General features: G+C 44.9%; 1 protein-coding gene and 1 non-coding gene across 2 annotated transcripts in view; one reads left to right on the top strand and one right to left on the bottom strand.

The window, feature by feature from the left end:
- The window catches only part of LOC126416227 (protein FAM110B), a 477,951-nt gene that overhangs the window by 390,234 nt on the left and 69,667 nt on the right, over positions 1–18,050 (top strand). The gene's annotated exons all lie outside the window — the stretch shown is intronic.
- On the bottom strand, positions 12,901–12,975 carry Trnas-cga (transfer RNA serine (anticodon CGA)). Its single transcript has one exon. It is a non-coding gene; the product is annotated as a tRNA-Ser (tRNA).

Genomic DNA, 18,050 nt, shown 5'->3' with positions numbered 1-18,050 from the left:
CTCATTGCACCCTGCACTCCTGACAACCGTACGGGTCTTGGACTGGACCCCTATAAAACAATGGAAAGTAGCTGTTGTTATTCATCGCTGGCTTTGGAATACAAAATCCTTGCATACCCGATCGACAAGGCGTGATGTGGCATAAAATATGCAAAAACATCACCAGTAATAGTTCTTCAGAGATGTTTTAGCAACTAGTTTGGTAAAATGGCACCACTCCATCGCATCACACTAGATGGGCAAAGTGATTCGAGGAGTTCAAAATGGTTCAAATGGCTCTGAGCACTATGGGACTTAACATCAATGGTCATCAGTCCCCTAGAACTTAGAACTACTTAAACCTAACTAACCTAAGGATATCACACAACACCCAGTCATCACGAGGCAGAGAAAATCCCTGACCCCGCCGGGAATCGAACCCGGGAACCCGGGCGTGTGAAGCGAGAACGCTACCGCACGACCACGAGCTGCGGACGATTCGAGGAGTCAGGATGTATATGCAATAATAAAACCACAGGATGACCATCCTTCGAGATTCGCGTGTTCTACAAAAGAAGCCCCAGAAAATCCACACGTCATGCCACTAGAGAAACGAATGTGTTGCAGTCAACAGTGTGGCGGCGGTTGCTCTTCAGGTATTGCAGAATACCGCACAAATGATGCAGGCGGAGACAATTATGCATTGTCTTCGTACATCCATATTTAAGGTGGATGATGATGGCACACAGCTGATATAATTTTTATTAAAAACGAAACTCCTCCAGCTCTACTTAAGATTTTATATTTATTTGGCTAATAGTTTCGGCGTTGCGTCAACGCCATCTTCAGGCCCGTACACTTTGACGAAATCAGTTGTGTGTGGCTGAAAACTAGAAGTCCGCAGTGAGTCCAAAACGTATTGGACTCACCGCGGACTTCTAGTATTCAGCCACACACAACTGATTTCGTCAAAGTGTACGGGCCTGAAGATGGCGTTGACGCTACGCCGAAACTAGTAGCCAATTAAATATAAAATCTTAAGTACAGATGGAGGAGTTTCATTTTTAATAAAAAGTATGCATTGATCTGTAAGCACGAATGAAGGTGGATGGTTTCGCAGACGGACTTGTGTCCCCGGAAAACACCAAATATTGCGTAAGAAGCAAAGTGAATAAGCATAATTTTGAGAATGTATGGTACAGAAAACTCGCATTCCTCTCTGGAACATAAACATGATTCTCAGAAAATTAAAGTTTTCTGCCCCACAACCAGCTGCAGACTCTTTGCTCCCTTCTTATTCGCAGAATCTACCGTTACAGGCATAACCTATCTCGACATCCTTCGTCTCTGGTCAGTGCCTCAGTTGACATAAGAAGTACTATACTTCATTTTGAAACAGGATAGAGCCGCGACACGTTGACATAACCTCTTACGTAGTCGCCTCAACGAAAATCTTCTACAGAGCTGGATTGCGCGTGCTGGATCGAAGTGTGTCATTCATGTTGTGGCACCCAGGTCGCTTGATCTTACGTCAGTGGATTTTTTTCTTTCGGGGGGGGGGGGGGGTGAAGGACGTGGTTTACTTACCTCCATTTCCGCAGGAGTTACAGCAGTAAGGCACCGGATAGTTGGCGCGGTTAAGTCGTTCATCGGGCTACGATGGAACGGGGTCTGGCAGGAAATGCAACACCCGATAGACATCTTCCGTGTCAGAAATGAAGCCAACATCGAACATACACTATGTGATCAAATGTATCCGGATACCTGGCTGAAAATGACTTACAAGTTCGTGGCGCCCTCCATCGGTAATGCTGGAATTCAATATGGTGTTGGCCCACCCTTAGCCCAGATGACAGCTTCAACTCTCGCAGGCATACGTTCAATCAGGTTCTGGATGGCTTCTTGGGGAATGCAGCCCATTCTTCACGAAGTGTTCCACTAAGGAGAGGTATCGATGTCGGCTTTCTAAAACATCCCAAAGGTGTTCTGTAGGATTCAGGTCAGGACTCTGTGCAGGCCAGTTCATTCCAGGGATGTTATTGTCGTGAAACCACTCCGCCACAGGACGTACATTGTGAACAGGTGCTCGATCGTGTTGAAAGATGAAATCGCCATCCCCGAATTTCTCTTCAACAGTGGGAAGCAAGAAGGTGCTTAAAACATCAATGTAGGCCTGTGCTGTGATGTGTCACGCAAAACAACAAGGAGTACAAGCCCCCTCCATAAAAAACACGACCACACCATAACACCACCGTCTCCGAATTTTATTGCTGGCACTATACACGCTGGTAGATGACGCTGACTGTGCGTTCGCCATACTCATACTGGGGCATCGGATCGCCACATTGTGTACCGTGATTTGTCACTCCACACAACGTTTTTCACTGTTCAATCGTCCAATGGTTATGCTCCTTACACCAAGCGGTCGTTTGGCATTTACCGGCGTGATGTGTGGCTTATGAACAGCCGCTCGACCATGAAATCCAAGTTTTCTCACCTCCCGCCTAACTGTCATAGTACTTGCATTAGATCCTGATGCAGTTTGAAATTCCTGTGTGATGATCTGGATATATGTCTGCCTATTATACACTACGACCCTCTTCAACTGTCGGCGGTCCCTGTCAGTCAGCAGACGAGATCGGCCTGTACGCTTTTGTGCTGTACGTGTCCCGTCACGTTTCCACTATCACATCGGAAACAGTTGACCTAGGGATGTTTAGGAGTGTGGAAATCTCGCGTACACACGTATGACACAAGTGACACCCAAGACCGTGAGTTCCGCGGAGCGCCCCATTCTGCTTTCTCAGTATGTCTAATGACTACTGAGGTCGCTGATATTGAGTACCTGGCAGTAGGTGGCAGTACAATCACTTAATATGAAAAACGTGTGTTTTCGGGGGTGTCCGGATACTTTTGATCACATAGTGTATGTGAACATCTGTAGGAACTGTGAGGCTTCACCTTTCATACTATATGTGTATTTCTGAAAGAAAGTGATTACTGTACTGACAGTAATACTTTATTTTTGATCAATTTATTTAGAATCATCTTGCATGCTGTAAATAGAGGCCATATCACATTTTCTTGAGGTACTCCAGAAATTACCTTCACATATGTCGATTTTGTTCCATTGAGAACGAGATATTGAGTTCTGTCTGCAAGGAAGTCGTAAATCCAAACCTAAATCTCCTTCTACGGTCGGTAAGCACGAATTTTTTTTTACCAAACGGCTGTGCCGAACCGTATCGTATGCCATCCGAGAGCGAAGGAACACGGCATCAACCTAGGCGTCTTTGTGTACTGCACTCTGGATGTCAAGGATGAAAAGAGCTAGCTGATTTTCGCAAGATTCCTTTTTGCGGAATCCATATTGATTTTTACATAGGAGATTTTCGCCCTCCAATAACGTAATAGGCGTCCGCAAGGGGCGAGAGGAAGCACTTGTCCCCCTCACTGAATTCGTTACAGAATTCTTTTACGCTTCTCATATAATTCAAATCTTTGGTATATAACAAGTTTCCTTGCCACATAAAATATTTAGTTCTTGTGGTGTGACAGGTCTCGAAACACTTTTACATAAAAAAGTGTTGTTGCCCCCCTTTCTCGGGCTAAATTTCTGCGGATGCCCACACATCCCCAGAGCATTTGACACGGTGCCCCACTGAAGAATGTTAACGAAGGTTCGAGCGTACGGAATAGGTTCCCAGAAATGTGAGTGGCTCGAAGACTTCTTAAGTAACAGAACCCAGTACGATGTCCTCGACGGCGGGTATTCATCGGCGACAAGTGTGATAGGACCACTGTTATTTTCTATATACATAAATGATCTGGCGTACAGAGTGAGCAGCACTCTGCGGTCGTTTGCTGGTGATGCCGTGGTGTACCGGCAGGTGTCCCCGTTGAGTGACTGTAGGAGGATACAAGATGATGTAGTCAGAATTTCCAGTTAGTGTTATGGATGGCAGCTACCTGTAATTTACGTTAATGGAGATGAGTATGAGAAACAAATCCTTAAAATTCGAATATAACACAAGTAGTACGCTGCTTGACAGTCATGTCGATAACTATCCAGGCATAAAGCTGCAAAGCTATATGAAATGAAACGAGCATCTAATGACAGTAATAGGAAAGTCGAATGGCCGACTTCGGTGCATTGCGAGAATTTTAGGGAGTGTGGTTCATCTGTAAAGGAGACTGCATATATAACACTAGTGCTCCCAGTCTTGAGTACCGCTCGAATGTTTAGGATTCGCACCAGGTCAGATTGAAGACATCGAAGCAATTCACAGGCGGACTACTAGATTTGTTACCAGTAGGTTCTAAAAACACGCAAGTATTACGGAGATGCTTCGGTAACTCAAACGGCAATCCCTGGATGGAAGACAACCTTCTTTTCGAGTAACACTGTAGAGAAAATTTAGACAACTGGCATTTGAAGCTGACTGCAGAACGGTTCTACTGCCAGCAACGTACTACAATACAAAACTACCGTAGGCTGTTATATAAGTAAGCGTAGCTACGGTAGTATTCCTAGTAGCCTTGGTCAGTTAACACCGTAAGCGTATTACCCGTATCTTAGGTTTGTTGCGTGAGTATCGGGCGTTACCTCATTTCGATTGCTTTGCTTGCGTGTATTAACAGTGTGTTACTAGATTCCTCTCGAGGTCGGAAATATAAAGGGCCGCACAACCTACAAAACATCTCCATTCTACGTAGTTGTTCTCCTGCTGTCACTTACGAATAAATAGTATTCATAGCAAAATTGAAATTGTCAGTGTTTGATTCCGGTTTTACGCGAAAAATATTAAATTTTAACGTGAAACAGAGGGATGTTGTAATAAAAATAAAAAAGCAACGTAAATTTATCATACATGCTGGAAAACTCAATTTCCTGAAAAAACGTAAAATTAAAAGAAAAAAACGCAAAACAAAAACATACCAAGCATCGCTTCAATACTCCGTCGAGCTTGTATGAAAGTTATGTCTGTTATTCATAAACAGCTTTCACACTTAGCAATAACAACAGGAATCTGTTTCATTGATCATGATGAAGAACGCTGTATTGAGTACAAAAGAACAATAGTTATATAGATTTTTTTATGTTAGCGCATGTAAACTGTACTTGCGTCAAAAGTAATTGCTTTGTTTACAGAAAAGCGCAAAAGTTACGCGATCAACTAATTTTTGTTTCTTATAAAATGCAACTGATACGTTGTAAGGACATAAAATTCACAATGGACTGACCCTGAATTATGTTCGGTTCTGATTATGTGAAAACAAACACACAACCAAAAATAAAACCAAAGTCATCGGCTCCTAGTTTCTCTCACAGACGTTCTTTTATGTTTCTTTCCCTGCCAGTGCTACCGGTAATCCTACCATTTGCTACGTCATTTATATAATGTACGGAAACTGTCGAACCGTAGTTGTGGTTGAACGCATTTCGCATAAGACTACGAAGACAAGATACGAGAAATTAGGGCTCGTACGAAGGCATAAAGACAGTAACTTTTCTCTCGCTCTGTTTGTCAGTGGAGCAGGAAAGAAACTAACTAGAAGTGGTACGGTGTATCCTCCGCCAAGCACTGTATGGCGGCTGGCGGAGTATGTATGGGGTGGCAGTTACTGAACTATATGAAAAAAAACGTAAATTAGTTACAAACTACTGCATGCACAGACTTTAACCAACATGTAAACGTCACTACAGATACTCGGATTTAGGTTATGACTTGTTCGAAATGCCTGCCATCATTGGCTATGATGTGGCGCAGACGAATAGCGAACTTCTGCATGACCCGCTGAAGTGTCGGAACATCGAATCTGTCGATGACCTTCTGAATGGCTGTTTTCAGCTCCACAATGGTTTTGGAGTTATTGCTGAATACCTTGTCTTTAATATAGCTCCACAAAATGGGTCGCATGTTTTCAGATCCGGGGAATACGGCTGCCAATCGAGGCCCATGACAGTGGCCTCTGGGTACCCCAGAGTCAGAATACAGACCCCAAAGCGCTCCTGTAGGACAATACTCTCCTGCTTTGATGAGGTCGAGCTCCTTCTTGCATAAACCACATCTTGTCGAAATCAGGGTCACTTTGGGCAATGGGAACTAAATCATCTTCCAAAACCTTCACGTACCGTTCGGTAGTCACCGCGCCAACTAGGAATATCGCACCGATTATTCCGTGACTGGACATGGCACACCACACACTCACCCATTGAGGGTGAAGAGACTTCTGAATCGGGAAACGCGGTGTCTCAGTCCCCCAAACGCACCAATTTTGCTTGTTGACGAACCCATCCAAGTGAAAGTGAGCTTCGCCGCTAAACAAAACCGTACAGGGCATACTAATTCCCATCATGCCCCGCGGCCAACCGTGCAGTTTGAACGTCCTAACGCAAACCGTTCAGAAGTTATGACGATTTTATTTCATATAGTTCAATAATTGTCACCTTGTAAGTACATCTAGATGTGGAAGTGTGGCCACAAAACATGCTCCATAACTCCACAACAGATTGACGTCAGCTACATAGGCCTGTTATTATGCGCGCTTGTCTGACGACGCTACTTGACTGTGTTGTTATATGTTTTGATCTCTGTCGTTCAGAACAGCTTTTTGTTTTTATTTGAGCTTCGTAGTCTACCTCAAAAACATAGCCACGATGTACTCTTGCTGTTCAGAATAAAAGAAAGGGCGTGTTACCACCGCTCTTGGTGAAAGCAGTGCCTGATTTGCCATTTCGAGCGGTCTTTGTCGGAGCCACTGTGCGTCCAGAGGCGGTCCGCTCTTTGTGAGTGCGAGTGTGCTCGCCAGAGCGTGGAAGCGCCACTCGTCACACGCCGCTGGCCGCTGTGGCTGCGTCGTAGCAGCCGAGGAGGCGTCGGGCTATCAACCACCCAGCTTTCGGCTCTCAATTTCAGTGCCTCTCAATTAAACCACGGTGTTTATTGTGAAGCACTTAGCGAGACCCATTACCAAGATTCACGGTCGTTACTTCCCAGCTAGTTTTCAAGAGGAGAGAGAATCTGGTCACCTTCGGTCCAAGCTATACCCAGGGTGTTTCAAAATATTTGCATCATATATGTAGGGATGATAAATCACGACATAAAGAACAAGCTTTGTTCGAAACCAAATGTTCGCTGGCGCTTCCTAGCGATGCAAAGTGTCCTTTAATATTCGCCAGCCTCGGGTCACGAGATTTCACCGAACTAGCAGGATGGTCTGCATGCTGCCTACCCAGTAAACTGACAAAATAATTTTCAGCACGAAATCCTTCGTAATACGTGTGTCTAAGCGGAGAAAAATATTTTATGAGCGAGTCAAGAACTTTAATTTCATACAGAGCAGTTAGTAGTGGGACAAACTTCATTGTGGCACATTTTGTTAGTGCAAGTCGCCTACATCAGGGGCAGGTATGAACTCAGGGTAAACCTATTGTTTTCCTTTGATTGACAGGTGCTTAACCTATTGTTCTCCTTTGATTTACAGGTACTTAACCTATTGTTCTGCTAAAAGAATCCTTCCTTTTGATTGACAGTCACTTAACCTATTGTCCCCCCCCCCCACCACCCCCACCCCCTCCCCCTTCCCCAACCTCCCTCCCCCCCTCGCTGTTACAGCTACACTTTCAGGTCTGAGTTATTGAAATAGCCCCCTCTCACTCTTTATGAATTTGATTAACTTAATTAAACTGATCAATTAATTAACTTCTCCCCCTCTGATAAACCCCCTCCCTTCCCACTCTCCCTCCCAAAAATTGGTGGGAAAAAGACTCAGTTGACCGGTAATTTGGAGAGAAATCGATTGTAGTGTATCGAATATTGTTTTAGGGGATTCAAGCAGTGTATGGAATATATGCAAATTGATGAAGAGGAAGGATTATCATAACAGGAAATTCAAGGGTATATTGTTTATTTACAAAAAATTCAGTTTGTGGGGGTTGGATTTCTCTTGCTCATCATTCTCTGCTGTTTGTAAACATGTAGGTCTTGCAAGAAGCAGTTACATGGGGCAAACATGTTGCATAACCTAATGTTCAAAAAAAAATGGCTCTGAGCACTATGGGACTCAACTGCTGAGGTCATTAGTCCCCTAGAACTTAGAACTAGTTAAACCTAACTAACCTAAGGACATCACAAACATCCATGCCCGAGGCAGGATTCGAACCTGCGACCGTAGCGGTCTTGCGGTTCCAGACTGCAGCGCCTTTAACCGCACGGCCACTTCGGCCGGCTACCTAATGTTCGGCACTGTACTCTGGGTGTCTTGACATAATGTTTGGGCCTTTGTCGGCACTTAACCTATTGTTCTCTTAAGTGGTTTTCCAATCATACCCATTTCCTTAAACTATTTTACTGCCTTTGATATGGAAAACCACAAACTGATTTTTTTGTAAATAAACAATATACTCTTGAATTTCCTATCTGCCAATACGTTCGATATTTATAGCACTGTACGGGTGCACCCAGTATTTCCTTGTCTTTTTCAGCTTGCTGAGCTTTAAATAATTTTAAGCCATAATAACATCCTCTTCAGAAGAGTTTACGATGCACTGAAGTAGAAACGTGAATTGTGCTGTCTTATCGCTTCTCTTACCTCTTCAGTTGAACACGAGTGTCTTGAGATCATTACTGGAACGTGTTGTGTCGCATATTGTATCGCGGATCAAAGCGAGACTGGGTCCCTTATTTAGACTGATGTGATAGAGTAGTGAAGCAGATAATTAATCCGGGTCTGGCAATAAACGTTTCCAATTAAATCCACGGAGCAGTAAGCCGCGTAATTTGTCTCGCCTCGCGCTCTGGGCTTCGTGGATTCCGGGCATCGCCGTGAGTGTGAAAGGCACGGACGAAAGAAGTGTTTCACTTCATACAGTACTGTAGAGCGTGAAACTGAACTCGCGGAGTCAGTTCACGATACCATCTTGTCTATGCTACGATTGCCTCAAGGAGTGGGTTTCAGATTCTCATCGAGCCACCCTAATTTACGTATCCCAGCTTATGACATGACGGTTTCTTCAAACGCACTACAACAGATTTCCTGCCCCGTTTTCATCGATACTATTTTTTGAATGGTCTAGAGTGACTCGTCGTCGATGGGATCGTACACTCCATTTACCCTTCATTTTTTTGTTCTCATTTAATCCACAGTGGCTATAGAGTTTCTTTCAATTGTTTTGACGGACGTTTCCATTGCATCTACGTGTTACTGACGCCAAAGCCATACGAGTGACGCAATAGTAGCAATAGTGGCAACTATTTATTTACAGTTCGTACAAAATAGATACTAGTTTCAAAGTTTTTCTGACATTCAAAGTACTCACCAGCATTGTGTATAACCCATTGCCAGCGATGTGGAAGTCGTAGGACACTCTTAGCAGTACCAGTTGTGTTGACAGTTCGAGCGGCGCGGTCTATTGCCCGACGAATTTGCGGCAGTTCTGAAGCGAATACCGTGAAGTGTTTCCTTCAGTTTAGAAATCGACTTAAACTCACGAGGTCTTACGTCAGGGGAGTGCTATAGGTGGTATAGCACTTAGCAGCCCCATCAGTCAAACAAATCAGTAACAGCTTGCACTGTACGTGGTTGAGCATTGTCCTGCAAAAAAAATCAAAAGGCTCCAAGCACTATGGGACTTAACATCTGAGATCATCAATCCCCTAGACTTAGAACTACTTAAACCTAGCTAACCTAAGGACATCACACACATCCATGACCGGGGCAGGATTCGAACCTGCGACCGTAGGACTGAAACGCCTAGGACCGCTCAGCCACAGCGGCCGGCATTGTCCTGCAAAATGACGGTCAGGTCCTGCAGAAAATGTCATCACTTCCGTCTCTAAGCTGGTCGTAGGTTGTGTTCCAAAAATGTACAGCATAGAGACAGAAATGATGCCATTTTCTGCAGGACCTGACCGTCATTTTGCAGGACAATGCTCAAGCACGTACAGTGCAAGCTGTTACTGATTTGTTTGACTGATGAGGCTGCTAAGTGCTATACCACCTACTGCACTCCCCTGATTTGAGCCCTCGTGCGTTCAACTCGATTTCTAAACTGAAGGAAACACTTCACGGCATTCGCTTCAGAACTGCTACAAATTCGTCGGGCAATAGACCGCGCCGCTCGAACTGTCAACACAACTGGCACTGCTAAGAGTATCCTACGACTTCCATATCGCTGTTCAGATGATGTTCAGATGTGTGTGAAATCTTATGGGACTTAACTGCTAAGGTCATCAGTCTCTAAGCGTACACACTACTTAACCTAAATTATCCTAAGGACAAACACACACACACCCATGCCCGAGGGAGGACTCGCAGCCGGCCGCGGTGGCCGTGCGGTTCTAGGCGCTCCAGTCCGGAGCCGCGCTGCTGCTACGGTCACAGGTTCAAATCCTGCCTCGGGCATGGGTGTGTGTGATGTCCTTAGGTTAGTTCGGTTTAAGTAGTTCTAAGTTCTAGGGGACTGATGACCACAGCAGTTGAGTCCCATAGTGCTCAGAGCCATTTGAACCATTTGAGGACTCGCAGCCCCGCCGGGACCAGCCGCCATATCGCTGTCAACGGGTTAACACAATGCTGGTAACTACTCTGAAGGTCAGTAAAACTTCGAAACACGTACCTATTTTGTACGAGCTTAAATAAATGGTTGCGACTATTTAAGTTCCAATCCTGGTAAGTGTCTTCACTCTATAGAACTGAGCGTCTACAATCACTCCTGAGATGGTACAGAGAAACGTGTATACGGTGTCTACCTTTACACTGCAGAGCAGGGCTCAATTCATAAGCGCGAAAAATTGAAAACAACTCAATTCCCTATTCGAGGAAATTCCCTCCAGGGCTGACCTACAAGTATTCAGTCAACGAAACTCTGTCTGATTAATTTAACACTATACCTGTTTACAGAGCTCTTTTCTTCCCTCGCGGATTCTTTCGGTCATATTTTGTGCGGGTCTGGCGCACACCGGCGTTATTTTTTCAAAAGTAACTCACGTCGAGGCCATTACCCAGAGCGGAGGCGAGACACGGCGTCGTAAAATATTGGAAGATGGACTCTGGCGCTGGCGAATGTGCCGTTTGGGTAGTGGCGCGCGAGTAGATTGAGGTCGCAGACGCTGCCTGCCGTAGCGGCGGCGCCGCGGCGTGTTGCACGGCTGCGGCACGGCGGACTCTGCCGCACACCCATAAACACGGCGCGCCTTTCTCGTCCCACTAGGCGGGACCTCCAGTATAGCCTGGCCGGACGTCAGCCGACGCGCACGTAACGAAATGGAAAGAAGAAACACGGCAAACTTAGTAATCAACGTAAGACGACAAACTTGCATCTCTATCACTACATACTATTGCACATTCAACGATACTAGTAAAAGTATGTGAACCGAGTGTCAGTTACAAAGAATTTATTATTATTATTATTATTATTATCTTCTTTCCTTACTCAGACCTTAGGTCTGGTTAAAAATGGAAAGTGACGCGGACCTTGATCAAGCGTGACTTCCTTTTAACTGTACGGTATAATTACATTGCATTTAGGAACTTTCGGATAATTGAACATGTATCAAAAATTACAGATTTCTGTAGTTGTATATATACGTTTGGATGTAGCTGTATTGCGTTGATGTACTGGTGGATATTGCGTGGTATACTCCATTAGTTGATAGTATAATTGGTATAATGTCAACTTTATGCTGATGCCACATGTCCTTGATTTCCTCAGCCAGTTGTATGTATTTTTCCATTTTTTTCTCCTGTTTTCTTCTGTATATTTGTTGTATTGGGTATGGATATATCAATTAGTTGTGTTAAATTCTTCTTTTTATTGGCGAGTATGATGTCAGGTTTGGTATGTGGTGCTGTTTTATCTGTTGTAATGGTTCTGTTCCAGTATAATTTGTATCATCATTCTCCAGTACATTTTGTGGTGCATACTTGTATGTGGGAACGTGTTGTTTTATTAGTTTATGTTGTATGGCAAGTTGTTGATGTATTATTTTTACTACATTGTCATGTCCTCTGGTGTATTCTGTATTTGCTAATATTGTACATCCGCTTGTGATGTGATCTACTGTTTCTATTTGTTGTTTGCAAAGTCTGCATTTATCTGGTGTGGTATTGGATTATTTAATAAAATGCTTGCTGTAATATCTGGTGTTTATTGTTTGATCCTGTATTGCAATCATGAATCCTTCTGTCTCACTGTATATATTGCCTATTCTTAGCCGTGTGTTGGATGCGTCTTGATCGATGTGTGGCTGTGTTAGATGATACGGGTGCTTGCCATGTAGTGTTTTCTTTTTCCAATTTACTTTCTTCGTATCTGTTGATGTTATGTGATCTAAAAGGTTGTAGAAGTGGTTATGAAATTGCAATGGTGTAGCCGATGTATTTATATGAGTGATTGCTTTGTGTGTTTTGCTAGTTTCCGCTCGTTCTATAAAGAATTTTCTTAAATTGTCTACCTGTCCATAATGTCGGTTTTTTATATCGATAAATCCACTTCCTTTCTGCTTAATGTGAATCTTTCTGTTGCTGAATGTATGTGATGTATTTTATATTTGTGGCATTGTGATGCCGGCCGAAGTGGCCGTGCGGTTCTAGGCGCTGCAGTCTGGAACCGCGAGACCGCTACGGTCGCAGGTTCGAATCCTGCCTCAGGCATGGATGAGTGTGATGTCCTTAGGTTAGTTAGGTTTAACTAGTTCTATGTTCTAGGGGACTAATGACCTCAGAAGTTGAGTCACATAGTGCTCAGAGCCATTTGAACCATTTGGCATTGTGATCGTGTAAGTGTATTGAGTGCTTCTAGGTATGTAGTTACCCCATTTCACTACTCCAAATGAGTAGGTCAATATTCCCAGAATGAGATTATCACTCTGCAGCGGAGTGTGCGCTGATATGAAACTTCCTGGCAGATTAAAACTGTGCGCCGGACCGAGACTCGAACTCGGGGCCTTTGCCTTTCGCGGGCAAGTGCTCTACCAACTGAGCTACCCAAGCACGACTCACGCCCCGTCCTCAGAGCTTTACTTCTGCCAGTACCTCGCCTCCTACCTTCCAAACTTTGTAGAAGCTCTCCTGCGAACAGAGCACTTGCCCGCGAAAGGCAAAGGTCCCGAGTTCGAGTCTCGGTCCGACACACAGTTTTAATCTGCCAGGAAGTTTCTAGGTCAATATTGGTATAGCATAAGTATTTATAGCTTTTGTCTTGTTTGTTGCTGTCGATTCTGTAGTATTTTTGTTAGTCTTTGTCTATATTTTTCTTTTAGTTCTTCTTTAATATTTGTATTATCTATTCCTATTATTATTATTTCATCATCATCTACGCCGTCTTGCAGAAAAAGCGAAACATGCAAAGGGGAGGGCCAAAGGAAATGAAACGTCACAGCTTGAGAGAGTATGTGATGTTATTTCAGTAATCACACAATCGAGTCAAATTTACAAAGAACCTGGCCGTATGAGCCCTCTCATCAGTATAACATTTTACCCCCATCTAGCATGGAGGCTTCCACTGATTCGGTAGGGCCGGATGTTGTAAAACCGTTGTATCCTCTCCCGAGGGATTCTGTCCCGCAACTGTTCCCTGATATCGTGGATACTGAGAGTAGGACGGAGTCAACGTCCTGGCTGCTCCCACATATGTTCTCTTCGTTGATCCATTGTGGATCGTGGGACGACGGCTGGCATGAACTTCTTGATGCAATAATTTACCAACAGCCGTATGTATTGTAGAAATTTATTTTATTTTATGAACTTCTATGTGCTACCAGTTTCGGCATTACATTGATGCCATCTTCAGGCCCCACTCGTCATAGTCGAAAAATCGCTATACACGGAAGGAGCCATATAACTGGATCCGTGAATCAAATCATCGTGCAAGAGCTCTTGGTGGCCAGCCGACACAGACTGTGCCATCCACTGAGGCAACAGGGCATCGCATTCATAAGAGAGAAGGCCCTCCTACGCAGCAGCTGCCATTTTCTCCAATGGCTATCGTTGCAATCAGTCGCAATCACTGAATAACAAGCAACACTCCGAGATGTTCAGCCTATGGTCCGTCAGCGTACAATGTCACGTTCGCTGCCGAAGGGGTGGGCTAGTGGCAGACGCTGAGCCTGTAACTCCGGCGCTCTGCAGAGTCGTTGGATGACGTTTCTGCACACGGGTTCCTGCCCTCGATTTGTTGCTGAAGACACCCTCTACATCCCCTCGAAGTTTATCGCAACGTTTCCGGGACAACCTGTATAGACTTGCTTTTGGTTCCCTGCAGGGTGGGAACAGTGAGTGAAGGCAGTCCGCGCAATTCTGCGGCCAGTTTTAAACTAGTCAGGAAGATGACTTTAAACCGCGCAGAAAAAAAAGTGCACCAGCGAGCAAATTCGGCTGGTCAGCTGTTTTCTGTTTTCCGCGCTAAAGACTTCAAAGCGGAACCATAAGCGACGAGCTGGAAATACACTACTGGCCATTAAAATTGCTACACCAAGAATAAATGCAGATGATAAACGGGTATCCATTGGACAAATATACTATACTAGAACTGACATGTGATTACATTTTCACGCAGTTTGGGTGCATAGATCCTGGGACCAATGACGGGCGGAGCAAGGAGGACATCAAAAGCAGACTCGCTATGGCAAAAAAGACATTTCTGGCCAAGAGAAGTCTACTAATATCAAATACCGGCCTTAATTTGAGGAAGAAATTTCTGAGGATGTACGTCTGGAGTACATCATTGTATGGTAGTGAAACATGGACTGTGGGAAAACCGGAACAGAAGAGAATCGAAGCATTTGAGATGTGGTGCTATAGACGAATGTTGAAAATTAGGTGGACTGATAAGGTAAGGAATGAGGAGGTTGTACGCAGAATCGGAGAGGAAAGGAATATGTGGAAAACACTGATAAGGAGAGGGGACAGGATGATAGGACATCTACTAAGACATGAGGGAATGACTTCCGTGGTACTAGAGGGAGCTGTAGAGGGCAAAAACCGTAGAGGAAGACAGAGATTGGAATACGTCAAGCAAATAATTGAGGACGTAGGTTGCAAGTGCTACTCTGAGATGAAGAGGTTAGCACAGGAAAGGAATTCGTGGCGGGCCGCATCAAACCAGTCAGTAGAGTGATGACCAAAAAAAGATCCTGGGAAATCAGTACCCAGAACAACCACCTCTGGCCGTAATAACGGCCTTCATACGCCTGGGCATCGAGTCAAACAGAGGTTGGATGGCGTGTACAGGTACAGCTGCCCATGCAGCTTCAACACGATACCACAGTTCATCAAGAGTAGTGACTGGCGTATTGTGACGAGCCAGTTGCTCGGCCACTATTGACCAGTCGTTTTTAATTGGTGAGATATCTGCAGAATGTGCTGGCCAGGGCAGCAGTCGAACATTTTCTGTATCCAGAAAGGCCCGCACAGGACCTGCAACATGCGGTAGTGCATTATCCAGCTGAAATGTAGGGTTTCGCAGGGATCGAATGAAGGGTAGAGCTACAGGTCGTAACATATCTGAAATGTAACGTCCACTGTTCAACGTGAAGTCAATGCGAACAAAAGATGACCGAGACGTGTAACCAATGGCACCCCATACCATCACGCCGGGTGATACGCCAGTATGGCGAGGACGAGTACACGCTTCCAATGTGCGTTCATCGCGATGTCGCCAAACACGGATGTTACTATCATGGTGCTGTAAACAGAACCTGGATTCATCCGAAAAAATGACGTTTTGCCATTCGTGCATCCAGGTTCGTCGTTGAGTACACCACCGCAAGCGCTCCTGTCTGTGATGCAGCGTCAAGGGTAACCGCAGCCATGGTCTCCGAGCTGATAGTCCATGCTGCTGCAAACGTCGAACTGTTCGTGCAGATGGTTGTTGTCTTGCAAACGTCCCCATCTGTTGACTCAGGGATCGAGACGTGGCTGCACGATCCGTTACAGCCATGCGGATAAGATGCCTGTCATCTCGACTGCTAGTGATACGAGGCCGTTGGGATCCAGCACGGCGTTCCGTATTACCCTCCTGAACCCACCGATTCCATATTCTGCTAACCGTCATTGGATCTCGACCAACGCGAGCAGCAAGGTCGCGATACGATAAACCGCAATCGCGATAGGCTACAATCCGACCTTTATCAAAGTCGGAAACGTGATGGTACGCATTTATCCTCCTTACACGAGACATCACAACAACGTTTCACCAGCCAACGCCGGTCAACTGCTGTTTGTGTATGAGAAATCGGCTGTAAACGTTCCTCATGTCAGCACGTTGTAGGTGTCGCCACCGGCGCCACAACCTTGTGTGAATGCTCTGAAAAGCTAATCATTTGCATATCACAGTATCTTCTTCCTCTCGGTTAAAATTCGCGTCTGTAGCACGTCATCTTCGTGATGTAGCAATTTTAATGGCCAGTAGTGTAAAGTGTAGCGAACACATGACGAAAAGCTTCAGTACTGCACACGGAGTCGTGGCCGCCGCAGATTTCACTTGACGAAGACAATTAGCTATGTTTACAGCGCGGAAGGAAATTTGGCTAATTGCTGGCGCGCATTAAATCGGGCGCAGTGGGTGGGCCGGCCTGAGGACCTGGCCGCGCCGCTGCCAACCTAGAAAACTGCAGCCGCGTTCGTTTATTGCATTTGCAAACTAAATGAGGGGAGCACGCCGCGGCCGCCTCGCGAGCCAATTAGCTGATGCAGCCTGCTCGGCTGCGAGCCAGTGCAGCTGACGCGCCGCGCCGCAAAAAGCCCACTCGTTAGCCACGCGTCACGTGACCGAGGATACCGCGGTCGAATGAACTGGTATGTACGGGTTTTGTCTCGCGCGTTGGATAATTTTTGCATATTTAACCAAATTTGATTTATAGCGTGTACGGGGTGATTCACCTGCCCCTACAGATTGGTTTTATGCAACCCGCAATGCCTTCAAAAACCACGCGTGAGATTTTCATATTTACTCGCTCGTTACACCCTAACTATTAGTATTGTTATTGTTGTTGTTGTGGTCTTCAGTCGTGAGACTGGTTTGATGCAGCTCTCCATGCTACTCTATCCTGTGCAAGCTTCTTCATCTCCCAGTACTTCCTGCAACCTACATCCTTCTGAATCTGCTTAGTGTATCCATCTCTTGGTCTCCCTCTACGATTTTTACCCTCCACGCTGCCCTCCAATGCTAAATTTGTGATCCCTTGATGCCTCAGAACATGTCCTACCAACCGGTCCCTTTTTCTTGTCAAGTTGTGCCACAAACTCCTCTTCTCCCCAATTCTCTTCACTATCTCCTCATTAGTTATGTGATCTACCCATCTAATTTTCAGCATTCTTCTGTAGCACCACATTTCGAAAGCTTCTATTCTCTTCTTGTCCAAACTATTTATCGTCCATGTTTCACTTCCATACATGGCTACACTCCATACAAATACTCTCAGAAACGTCTTCCTGACACTTAAATCTATACACGATGTTAACAAATTTCTCTTCTTCAGAAACGATTTCCTTGCCATTGCCAGTCTACATTTTATATCTTCTCTACTTCGACCATCATCAGTTATTTTGCTCCCCGAATAGCAAAACTCCTTTACTACTTTAAGTGTCTCATTTCCTAATCTAATTCCCTCAGCATCATCTGACTTAAGACTTAATTCGACTACATTCCATTATCCTCGTTTTGCTTTTGTTGATGTTCATCTTATACCCTCCTTTCAAGGCACTGTCCATTCCGTTCAACTGCTCTTCCAAGTCCTTTGCTGTCTCTGACAGAATTACAATGCCATCGGCAAACCTCAAAGTTTTTATTTCTTCTCCATGGATTTTAATCCGTACTCCGAACTTTTCTTTTGTTTCCTTTACTGCTTGCTCAATATACAGATTGAATAACATTGGGGAGAGGCTACAACCCTGTCTCACTCCCTTCCCAACCACTGCTTCCCTTTCGTGCACCTCGACTCTTATAAATGCCATCTGGTTTCTGTACAAATTGTAAATAGCCTTTCGCTCCCTGTATTTTACCCCTGCCACCTTTAGAATTTGAAAGAGATTATTCCAGTCGACATTGTCAAAAGCTTTCTCTAAGT

The sequence above is a fragment of the Schistocerca serialis genome, chromosome 8 (assembly GCF_023864345.2).
Source record: "Schistocerca serialis cubense isolate TAMUIC-IGC-003099 chromosome 8, iqSchSeri2.2, whole genome shotgun sequence".
NCBI classification, from domain to species: Eukaryota; Metazoa; Arthropoda; class Insecta; order Orthoptera; family Acrididae; genus Schistocerca; species Schistocerca serialis.
Note: the sequence above shows the minus strand (reverse complement) of the source record. Positions and strands in the feature narration are given on the sequence as shown.